We start from the raw sequence: 10,417 nt of genomic DNA on the forward strand, positions 1-10,417 counted from the left end.
TATATTACAGATGTGGGGCAACACATTAACCCCATAGTTTATATTATAAATGTTGGGCAACACATTAACCCCATAGTTTATACTACAGATGTGGGACAACACATTGTATATTACAGATGTGGGGCAACACATTAACCCCATAGTTTATACTACAGATGTGAGGCAACACATTGTATATTACAGATGTGGGGCAACACATTAACCCCATAGTTTATATTATAAATGTTGGGCAACACATTAACCCCATAGTTTACTATATATGGTTATGCACAACAGCACCCCAGAGTTTAGTCATTGATAGCTATGAAGCACATTACCCCATAGTCCCCATAGTCCCCATAGTTTCATGATGGACCAAAAATATTTCAGCCTATTTATCCATTTAAGCCATATTGACATTTCTTACTCTTTTAAAATATTTCAGCCATAGCCTAAGCCTATTGATCCATTTAAGGGGCAGCCGTGGCCTACTGGTTAGCGCTTCGGACTTGTAACCGGAGGGTTGCCGGTTCGAACCCCAGCCGGTAGGCACGGCTGAAGCGCCCTTGAGCAAGGCACCTAACCCCTCACTGCTCCCCGAGCGCCGCTGTTGTTGCAGGCAGCTCACTGCGTCGGGATTAGTGTGTGCTTCACCTCACTGTGTGTTTCACTAATTCACGGATTGGGATAAATGCCGAGACCAAATTTCCCTCACAGGATCAAAAGAGTATATATACTTACTTATACTTATACCCGTAATTTCCCAACTATTAGCCGCGGTTTATACATTGATTTTGCTAAATTTCGTCAGCTATGAGGTTAATACATGGGGGCAGTTAATATGGTATTATTATGGTTTTGTTTTTTTAACTCACATAAAACACTGTCCTGCAGTGTCCTCCACCCAGAAATTACTGTCTATGAACTTTTTTTTTTTACTGTAAGCCGTATTGACATTTCTTACTGTTTTAAAATATTTCAGCCAGAGCCCATTGATCCATTTAAGCCATATTGACATTTCCTATTGTTTAAAAATATTTCAGCCATAGCCTATTGATTGTTTTATTTTTTCCACTGTCGCTGATTTAGATCTAGTTTTGTAGTTTTATAGTGTTACGGCCCCCGAAGTTCCTTATTGTTACCGTTATGGTTTTTGGCGCACCCTACTGGCTGGGAGTAGTAAGGGTGCTATATCATTCCTATTTTCTATGATAGCTCCCAACCAGGTTCTAAATAGTCCTGGTCCGCAAAGCATTTTCTGCGTTTTTCGTGCTGGTTGCCACCACATCGCTGGAATCCTACAAATAAAAACTCCTATTCAAGCCTTACCAGTTGTGTTCTCCAATTTATGGGACGGTTTCCATAACAACATAAGCTGTTTGGGGACTCGTCTGGAATACTTCTGACTAGTTTTTGTCACAAGTGTTTTTGAGCTTTCCCGTAACAAGGTAAGTGCATTCCTGGGTTAGTGGAGTTTCCTTGGGAAGTTGCGGTGCTGTTTTCCTTTTTTTCTGGGCAATATCTGAGGAGGGGGTCCAAAGAGGCCTCGAGCTCAGTATAGCCAGAAGACAGCCAGGTTTAGAGTTTCAGTTTAGGGAGGTTGGGACTCTAGCCTGGCTAACGTCAGAACTCATCTCATTGAGATGGGGTCTGGGAACTAGACATTCATTTCCTCGTATTTGAAACGTGGTTTACGAATGCCCAGAGCCGTTTATTGGGCGCTACGGATGTCTATCAAATGCGTACGTAGCTCATAATGGCTTCGGTGTGTCGTCATCGTCTTGCTGCCCTCCCTCCATTCTGTGATTGGTCCCCTAACTGAGGCGAAAATTTGCTCCATGGAATCCAGGCTGCCTAGCAGCGTGAATAAAATTGCGCGCGTAAGGCAGCATGGGAAAACCCAGGCTATTGGGACTCCACTGGTTCAGTTTAATGCACTGTTGTTCCTTTTTGCACTTTTCACATTTTTCTGAGTGTGGCTTTCAGCCCTTTGTGAATAGGCCTAGCCTAGATTTTTGCGTCGCTTTTATGCAGCACTTTGTTATTGAAGTTTTTGTGGTAGACTACTTCTTTAACTCTTTGTAAAGTAAGTTATTGAAGTTTTTGTGGTAGACTACTTTTTTTGCACCAGCGTAAAACCTTATGCTTTTGTGCACTTGGTAAAATTTGAGTGTCCTTAGCCTAATTTCAGCACATTTGGTCCGCGGTCCTTTTTACTGGCCACTTAAATTTATTATTGAAACTTCTTCTGTTTTTTCCCTCTCTAGGCTAAAAATTTGTTTGTGTTAGAATGGCAACTGTCGAGGAGTTCGTAGGTAGCCCTGATGCGTCTTTAATTGGTACGAATTGTCTGAGAGAAACGACATTGCTCGCTTACCTCTGAGCAAAAGAGGAAAAAGCATTTAGTAGTGTCGGCTAATTTTTGCTTTGGTGGAAAAGGGACTTATTTCTCAACCAGAAACTCCAGTAGTACCCCCTGAGTCACCCATGACGCTTAGGAAACCTGATACAATGCATCCCGTGGTGCCGGAGAACTTAGATAGGAACCAACGAGACCATGAATATCGGGTGCAAGACCTACTTGATCGTCGTGAGGAGTTGGCTTATTGTAGGGAAGAGTTAACGTTGCAAACCAGAGATCATGAGTTGGCTACTCCGCTTGAAATCGCTCGGTTGCAACTGGCTGCGAAACAAGAGGATTTCAAAATCCCCATCTCTACGAAACCACCATTTGATGTCGCCGTTAACATTACATTTTTCCATCCATTTCAGGAATGAGATGTGGACAGATATTTTGTGCATTTTGAGCGTGTGGCAATGTTTTTGAATTGGCCCAGGTCTGTTTGAGCATGTCTTTGAATTGGCCTAGGTCTGATTGGACTCTTCTCCTCTGGTGCGTGCTGGTTAGTTCGTCCTTATCCCACTCTGGTTAAAATACTTAACACAGAATAGTTTACAGCATAGAAATCTCCTTAAATATAAATTAACAAATGTAGCATCTTCATTCTCAAAGTGATTCAGATTGATGAATTTAGTTTGTGTTATGGGGGAGTATGCCCCCCCCCCCCCCCCCCATAGAGGAACCAACCTAGGTCCACCCATCATAGTTTCACAATATCCTATGGGAAACGCTGGTAGACATTAAAGGCTATTAAGCACATTACTCATAGTTTAGTCATTGATACCAGCATATTATGTAATTGGGTAGTTGACGTGACATGGCTTTTTCACCGTCACAGAAGATAAAAAATCATTTATTTCACATTTTTATCATTTAAAATACTGTAAATGATTAAACTTTTTTTTTTTTACTACCTGAGTTATTTTTTATTTTTTTAGAACTTTTTTTAGAGCCAAACCTCAAAATCGTCCTATGGTGTGACGGTAGACAACATCATTTCATAAATATCAACTTTTATAAATAAAGAAAATAATGTTTAAAAATGTTAAAGAACACTCCTGGTATAATTGTGCAAGTGTCTATTTTACTAAGTGCCAATCACTTTTCCCATACATACATTTCTAAAATTGTAGGAATTTCATAAAGTTTGTCACAGAAAAAAATGTCCTTTGGCGTTATGCAATAACTTGATATTAAGTTGGGCAATATTATGGACAACTACATTTAGTTGAAAGACCCCAATTAAGGTCATGTGACTGAAGACTCCTATGAAGCCCATGAGCAGTGCACATTGTAAGTAACAATTCTCTCAGAATTGTTCAAATATTTAACTATGTTTTCAGACCACTAAAGTTGTTAAGTTTTTTTGTCCTTTGGTGTGACACCCCTAAATTGAAATTTTTTATCTAAATTTGTATTTTTAACAGCAGGACTATGTAATATTATGCAAATGCATAATGCCAATTGCTAATGACAGTTCAGCTAGTATTAGCATGGTTAATAACTGCCAAAAAAGCTTAAATGTCCTTTGGTGTGACAGGAAATGTCATTTGGTGTGACACTTTGGCCTGTCACACCATAGGACAAAGATGTCACGTGATAGGACAATACCTCCTTAAGAAGCTATTAAAACAAATGAATAAAGTTTGTTACCATACTTTTCATTTTTTTTTGACCAGTTTTGATGATTTTAAATTCAATAATGACTTTAATTAAAATGTTTATTGCTGTTTTTTGGAGACTACATAAAATGTTCTGAAGTGTTACTAAAACAACTATAAACATAAAGTACATAAATATAAAACTCTTTTTTTAGAACAGAAAGAACTGAGAGAGAGATGAGTGCAAAAGAGAGTGCATAATTGAGTATACATTACATTAATTTCTCTGTTGATCCATTCATCTATAATCTATAATTATTTCTAACAGATATCATGAACAGAAGGCTCTCTGGGAATTGGATACATTCAACATTAAAGGTTGTATCAGTGATGTCAGGCCCAAACATAAATGATCACATTCATCTAATCTTTCCTAACAATCCGCTAGCTGTCTGCCCCATAAGCAGGCCGTCAAAAAAAATTGCGTCTCTGTAGGCAGCCTAGGCTCCGAGATCTGTACACAAAAACAATTGCTACCAACAAGGGTTGGCAACCCACTCAAAGGCAAAATAGAGTGTTTCTACCAATAACCAAAAAGATGCGCGCTTAGGAGAGTATTAATTGCACGGGAGGGAGGGGGAGGGAGTAGCGAGCTAGCTCTCTGTTTTATTTGAACATCAACAGAAGTGACGTATCCCCGCTATCGCTGATACAACCTTTAAAGCACTAGGAAGGAAGAAACAAACCGAATTGAGGAAGATTTGGAAGGAATCCAAAAAAGAGGCAGGGCAAAGGAAAAGGCATTACTTGACATTCTTAACACAACACCACAGTCTCCTGACAGTGTACTGGAGGAGCCTGTGGAACCTCCTGCAGGAACTTTGGCCCAACCTCCCTCTGAACTTCCAGTGTTGCCACTAACGAATAGAATTTCATTGTAGATGACTGTGTAAAGTATGATTAAAAACTGCTCTTAGAATATATTTTAGATGGAATGGAGTACATGAATGTTATGCAATGTTTTTAAAATGGAATTTCCCTGTTGAGGATTATGGGCCCTATTTTGGCGTTTAGAAACAGATGGTCAGAGGCGCAAAGTTTCTAGACATTATAGCCAGTCTACAATCACTAATTTAATGGCGTGATTTTGTGATCAAACGATGGGCGCTGGGCACAAAAGGGTTGTTCTTGTTTCTCAATCTGTAATGGGTGTGTTTTGGGTCTAACATCCATTAAACCAATGAGAATCATTCCCTTTAACAGCAAGCAGCGCAACTTCAAACAGCGCATCGGTATTTTGATAGTCAGCGGTGCATTTGAAGGTAGCTGCTTGCACGCGAGACCATATGGAACAGGGATTCCACTAAACCTTGCTTTACTAAAACCTTATTTGTGACTAGCAGAGTATAGCCTATATGCATCTACTCGCCTATTATTTGATCTATAGGCAAAGTAAAACTTCACCATAGTCTCGTAGTCAATGACAAAACAGTTCAACACAGTTAAGTTCTTTCACTATGGACTGACAAGGGGTTACCATCGAAAACATAGCCTGAAAAAAGCAACACTTAACCCAATAATGTTTGAATGACTGAATAGAAAATCCTAAGGATATTTATCCTGCAGAGGAGTTGCTTGCTGATCTTGTGACAGTATGTCTTCAGCTGTGATTAATATCCGTTTTTCGCTATAGACCAGGTTTTTCTTGGTCAGTGGCGTAATGATTTTTAGATGGTGTAAGATAGCGACTTTTGGATCATGCGCCAGACCACACCTTATGTTGTTAATTGCCACACCCCTGGGTGCAAGGTTTAATAAAAGTGGAGCACATGGCGAAAAATTCCTCTCTTTATTAAATGTAAGATAAGAATAAGCCTTGCATCGCACGTTGCACCACCTTAGAATCTGTAGTAGTAGCGCAGGGTGCACCATAGGGCCCTTTATCTTCACTGTTACTGTTTAACTACTTAATTTTGCTGTTTGACAATGTCACAGTATTGTTTTGAAATTACATTTTACTGAATTTCTCTAAGATATTATGCATCAATGTTTCCTTATTGATGGATCTATAAGAATCAAAGTTACTTTTGGTGTGCTACGTGTTTTGCACAGTTTATACTGTTGAAAAATAAAAAACAAATGTCCTCCTTTATCAATGTTACAATAAACACTTCATATCTGACTCTCTTTATGCAATGACTATCTTTGTCCTTTGGTGTGACGTTTTGTCCTATGGTGTGACAAACATAAAACAACAGAAAAATAATCTTAATTTCAAAATATCTTTTAGAAAAAGTCAGGTTTGGCATTAGGGGAGTTACAATAATATCTCCTCTTAGATAGCTACAATTTCAAACAGTTTTGTAGGGTTGGCGAAAAAGTTTTATTGACATTCATAGGAAAAAGTTAATCAAGTTCATCTATTCATGGTGAAAATGATTCTAATTAGTATTTTGATGTAAAATAAATATCACTTTAAGAAATTAATGTTTTAATAATGTGAACAATTCTGTCTGAGGTATGTTTTATGTTATTTAATATAATTTCTTAGTACTTTTTTAAATGTCACACCATAGGACACATTTACAATGCAGTTGAGTGAAAACGTGAAAATAATATGTTAAGTCATTGACAAAATGAGTGACCAGTACTATTTTCTGAAACTGCAGTTGTCATACTCCAAAAATATATGTATTTTTTCTAAAAAAATGATGTTTTCCAAAAAAAGTACTTTTTCTTGGCCATTTGTCAACTACCCAATTACTGATCGTTATGCTACACTGATCATTGTCTGGGAACAGACACCATGTTGGGGCAGTTGGTTTTCTATGATCACTGGAACATAGGCCCCCATCTTAAAGTAGAAACACACCCCTTTCTGACAACGGAGAGGGCGTTCTGTGAATAACAGGTGGTGTTGGAGATCTGATGCGCTGGACGTCTATGAGAACAGATTGTTGCGTCTGTACGCCCATAATTGGCTTCGTGAATCTTGATAAAATGGTTGGAACCTGAGTGAGAGGAGAAAGCATAATTAATGGACGACACGGTGGTCTGTTCACAGAAGTTAATGCACGGTCGAGGTTGTAAAACGGCCCCGATGCGAAGGGAGTTCAGATCTATCAAAGCATATTCATGGAAAGTTGACTGGAAGGGAAAACTGTCCCATACACAAAATAATCATAATATATTTTGAAATATATGTAAATATTAAAAACCGGCCCAAAATATATATTTGACACTTAAATTATATTTAAATATTGTTTTGTTCTGTATGCCCATACAGGCCCATAAACTACACAAATTTTATTCAAACATATATTTCAATATATTTTAAAACATATTTCAATATATTATTTTTTTCTGTATGGGGTGGTAGGAAAAGGTGTGCAAGCAACAAGGATGACCGTAGCCTTGAGAGAATCGTCATGCAAAGCCGATTCAAGACCTTGGGGAACTTCACAAGGAGTGGACTGAGGCTGGAGCCTGCATCAAGAGCCACCACACACGGATGTGTCCAGGACATGGGCTACACGTGGCACATGACTAGTGTCAAGCCACTCCTAAGTATATTGATACTGTGAGGGAAATTTGGTCTCTGCATTTATCCCAATCCGTGAATTAGTGAAACACACTCAGCACACAGTGTACACACAGTGAGGTGAAGCACACACTAATCCCAGAGCAGTGAGCTGCCTGCAACAACAGCGGCGCTCGGGGAGCAGTGAGGGGTTAGGTGCCTTGCTCAAGGGCACTTCAGCCATGCCTACTGGTCGGGGTTCGAACCGGCAACCCCCCTGTTACAAGTCCGAAGCGCTAACCAGTAGGCCACGGCTGCCCCCTCCTGAATCAGAGACCTGGTAAGAGTGTCTTACATTGGCTAAAAAGGGACAGAACTGGACCGTTACTCAGTGGTCTAAACTTCTCTTTTCACACAAAAACTAAATTTGCATTTAATTTGGATATCAGGGTCCAATCAAGGTCCCAAGAGTCTGGAGGAAGAGTGGAGAGGCACAGAATCCAAGTTGCTTGAATTCAGTTTTGATGTTTCTACAGTCAGTGGTGATTTGGGGTATGATGTCATGTGATTAGGCTCGGGTGGTCATTTTCTCTGAAAATATCGCCCCGACATTATGCTGTGGTATGCTGCTATGATGTAAAGATTTAGCTGGGCTACTGATAGATGTCATTGTCTAGCCTACAAAACTGTGTCAAACAATTAAATGCTAGGATCTCACATTTACCAAGAGAAGTCTACTCCTCTGACCAAAACTGAGACCAACGGGAACTCGTTGCAGATTGACTGCATAGATGACCTGGCGATACAGGAACTATGTACAGTTTGACTAAATGAATGCCACGGGGATACACGTACCACAGTTTGACCAAATGAATGCCACACGTACCACAATTGATTGTCATTGCGTCTCCTTCACATATCTGGCTTGAATCTGTTAGAAACAGGGGATGTTTAAGGCACATACACACAAGCGCTGGCAACAACACATACACACACACCCACACACCACATACACACACACACACACACACACCCACACACCACACACACACACACCCACACACACACACACACACACTCACACACCACACACACACACAAATGTGGTGGTTTTATTTAGTTATGTAGCTTTATGAAAAGATATTCTTATTATTCTTATTATTACGCAGTAGTTTTATGAAAACATATTCTGTAAATTGTCTGAGGTCCATGTGGTGAAATAGCAGGGGTAGCCTAATTATAGCTAAGGCATACACATGCTTAGGGGCCAGAAGTTTACATACAAGGACATGTATGCATAGAAGAGACTGGACATCCCCAGCGGCTGTTCAGCAGGATCAGAGGTCATTAGAAGGAAAATACCTAGGCACATACTGTATGTACTTCCTAATGTGGTAAAAGACGACACAGGAGATATTTTCTATTCTGAGTTCACACAAACAAGTGATGACATGAGAAGGTATAAGAACCATGTACAGAGAGTCAGAAGCAGCTTGCTTCGCGAACCAATGCTCTGGAATGCATTAAAGCCATCATCTGCAGTATTCATCTACGTTGTTTGGAATTCTTGTTTGTATTATTTGATTACAAAAAGCCACCACACAAACACACACACTCACACACACACACACATACACACAAGCGCTGGCAACAACACATACATGCTTTATCAATCCCTCATGAGGAAGATAGAATTAACAAACAAGGCAAAAGGAAATCAGGCATTTCACTAGCTAAATACCATAAATACATACTGTACCAAACTCTCAGGCATTTCACTAGCTAAATACCATAAATACATACTGTACCAACCTCTCATGCATTTCACTAGCTAAATACCATAAATACATACTGTACCAAACTCTAATGCATTTCACTAGCTAAATACCATAAATACATACTTTACCAAACTCTCATGCATTTCACTAGCTAAATACCATAAATACATACTGTACCAAACTCTCATGGTGGATGAGAATAACATACAACCCTAAAACAGAAAAAGTTGGGACGTTGTGTAAAATGTGAATAAAAACAGAATGTAATAATCTGCAAATCTCTTAAACTCATAATTAATTACAAAAAGGACACAGACAACATATCAAATGTTGAAAATGACAAATTTGAATATTTCATGGAAAATATATGTTAATTTCGACTTTGATACCAGCAACATGTGTTAAAAAAAAGTTGGGACAGGGACAACAAAATGCTGGAAAAGTTGTGTGATGATAAAGGAAACAAAAGGAAGAATGTTTCACAACTAATTAGGGTAACTGTCACCACGATTGGGTATGAAAAAGAGCATCCCAAATTTTCATTTTCAACATTTGATATATTTTTGCTGCTAAATATGGTTTTACGAGACTTGTATATAATCACATTCTGTTTTTATTTACATTTTACACAACGTCCCAACTTCTGTTTTGTACGGAGCCCTCCGGGTGACATGGGGGGAAAAAAACATGGGTTAAAAAAAATAAAAAAAAAAGTAGTGGGGAAAAAAAACATGAAGAAGAAAAAAAAAACGATGCACTTTTGCGGGATCTCATTGCGAGATCTCGCAAAACTTTTTTTCTACTTTTGGAACTTGCTGGGCTTCCTACTTGACCCCAATAGGCCCACAAACCACTACCGCCAGATGGCAATCATATCATTATGATTGCTCTATCACTGTTGCGTTTTGTGTGTTTTCTAGACACATTACATAGGCCTATGACACGAGAGGGAGAGGGAGACACCTGCGTGCAGACTCGCACACACACCAGGCGCGTAGCAAGCGTGGGGGATGTGGGTGTTATAACGTACACAGTTTTGCTGGAACACGATTCTATCCCCCACACTTTTTGTCAGATTAAATTGAAAGTAAAATATGGAAATAAACGCTCCCGTAAAGAGTTGGAACCATATCTATAA

At 39.2% G+C, this 10,417-nt stretch overlaps 1 protein-coding gene across 1 annotated transcript in view; it reads right to left on the bottom strand.

The window, feature by feature from the left end:
* LOC143100961 (L-rhamnose-binding lectin CSL3-like) overlaps positions 1-6,981 on the bottom strand; it is a 12,438-nt gene extending 5,457 nt beyond the window's left edge. The window contains exon 1 of the mRNA XM_076264550.1: positions 6,854-6,981. The gene's annotated coding sequence lies outside the window, so the exon portion shown is untranslated. The remainder of the gene's footprint in view (positions 1-6,853) is intronic.
* Positions 6,982-10,417: the final 3,436 nt, after the last annotated feature.

The sequence above is a fragment of the Alosa pseudoharengus genome, unplaced genomic scaffold, assembly GCF_046254945.1.
Source record: "Alosa pseudoharengus isolate Yale_2024_CS ecotype anadromous, Long Island Sound unplaced genomic scaffold, YU_APseudo_1.1 YU_APseudo_1.1_scf_3, whole genome shotgun sequence".
NCBI classification, from domain to species: domain Eukaryota; kingdom Metazoa; phylum Chordata; class Actinopteri; order Clupeiformes; family Clupeidae; genus Alosa; species Alosa pseudoharengus.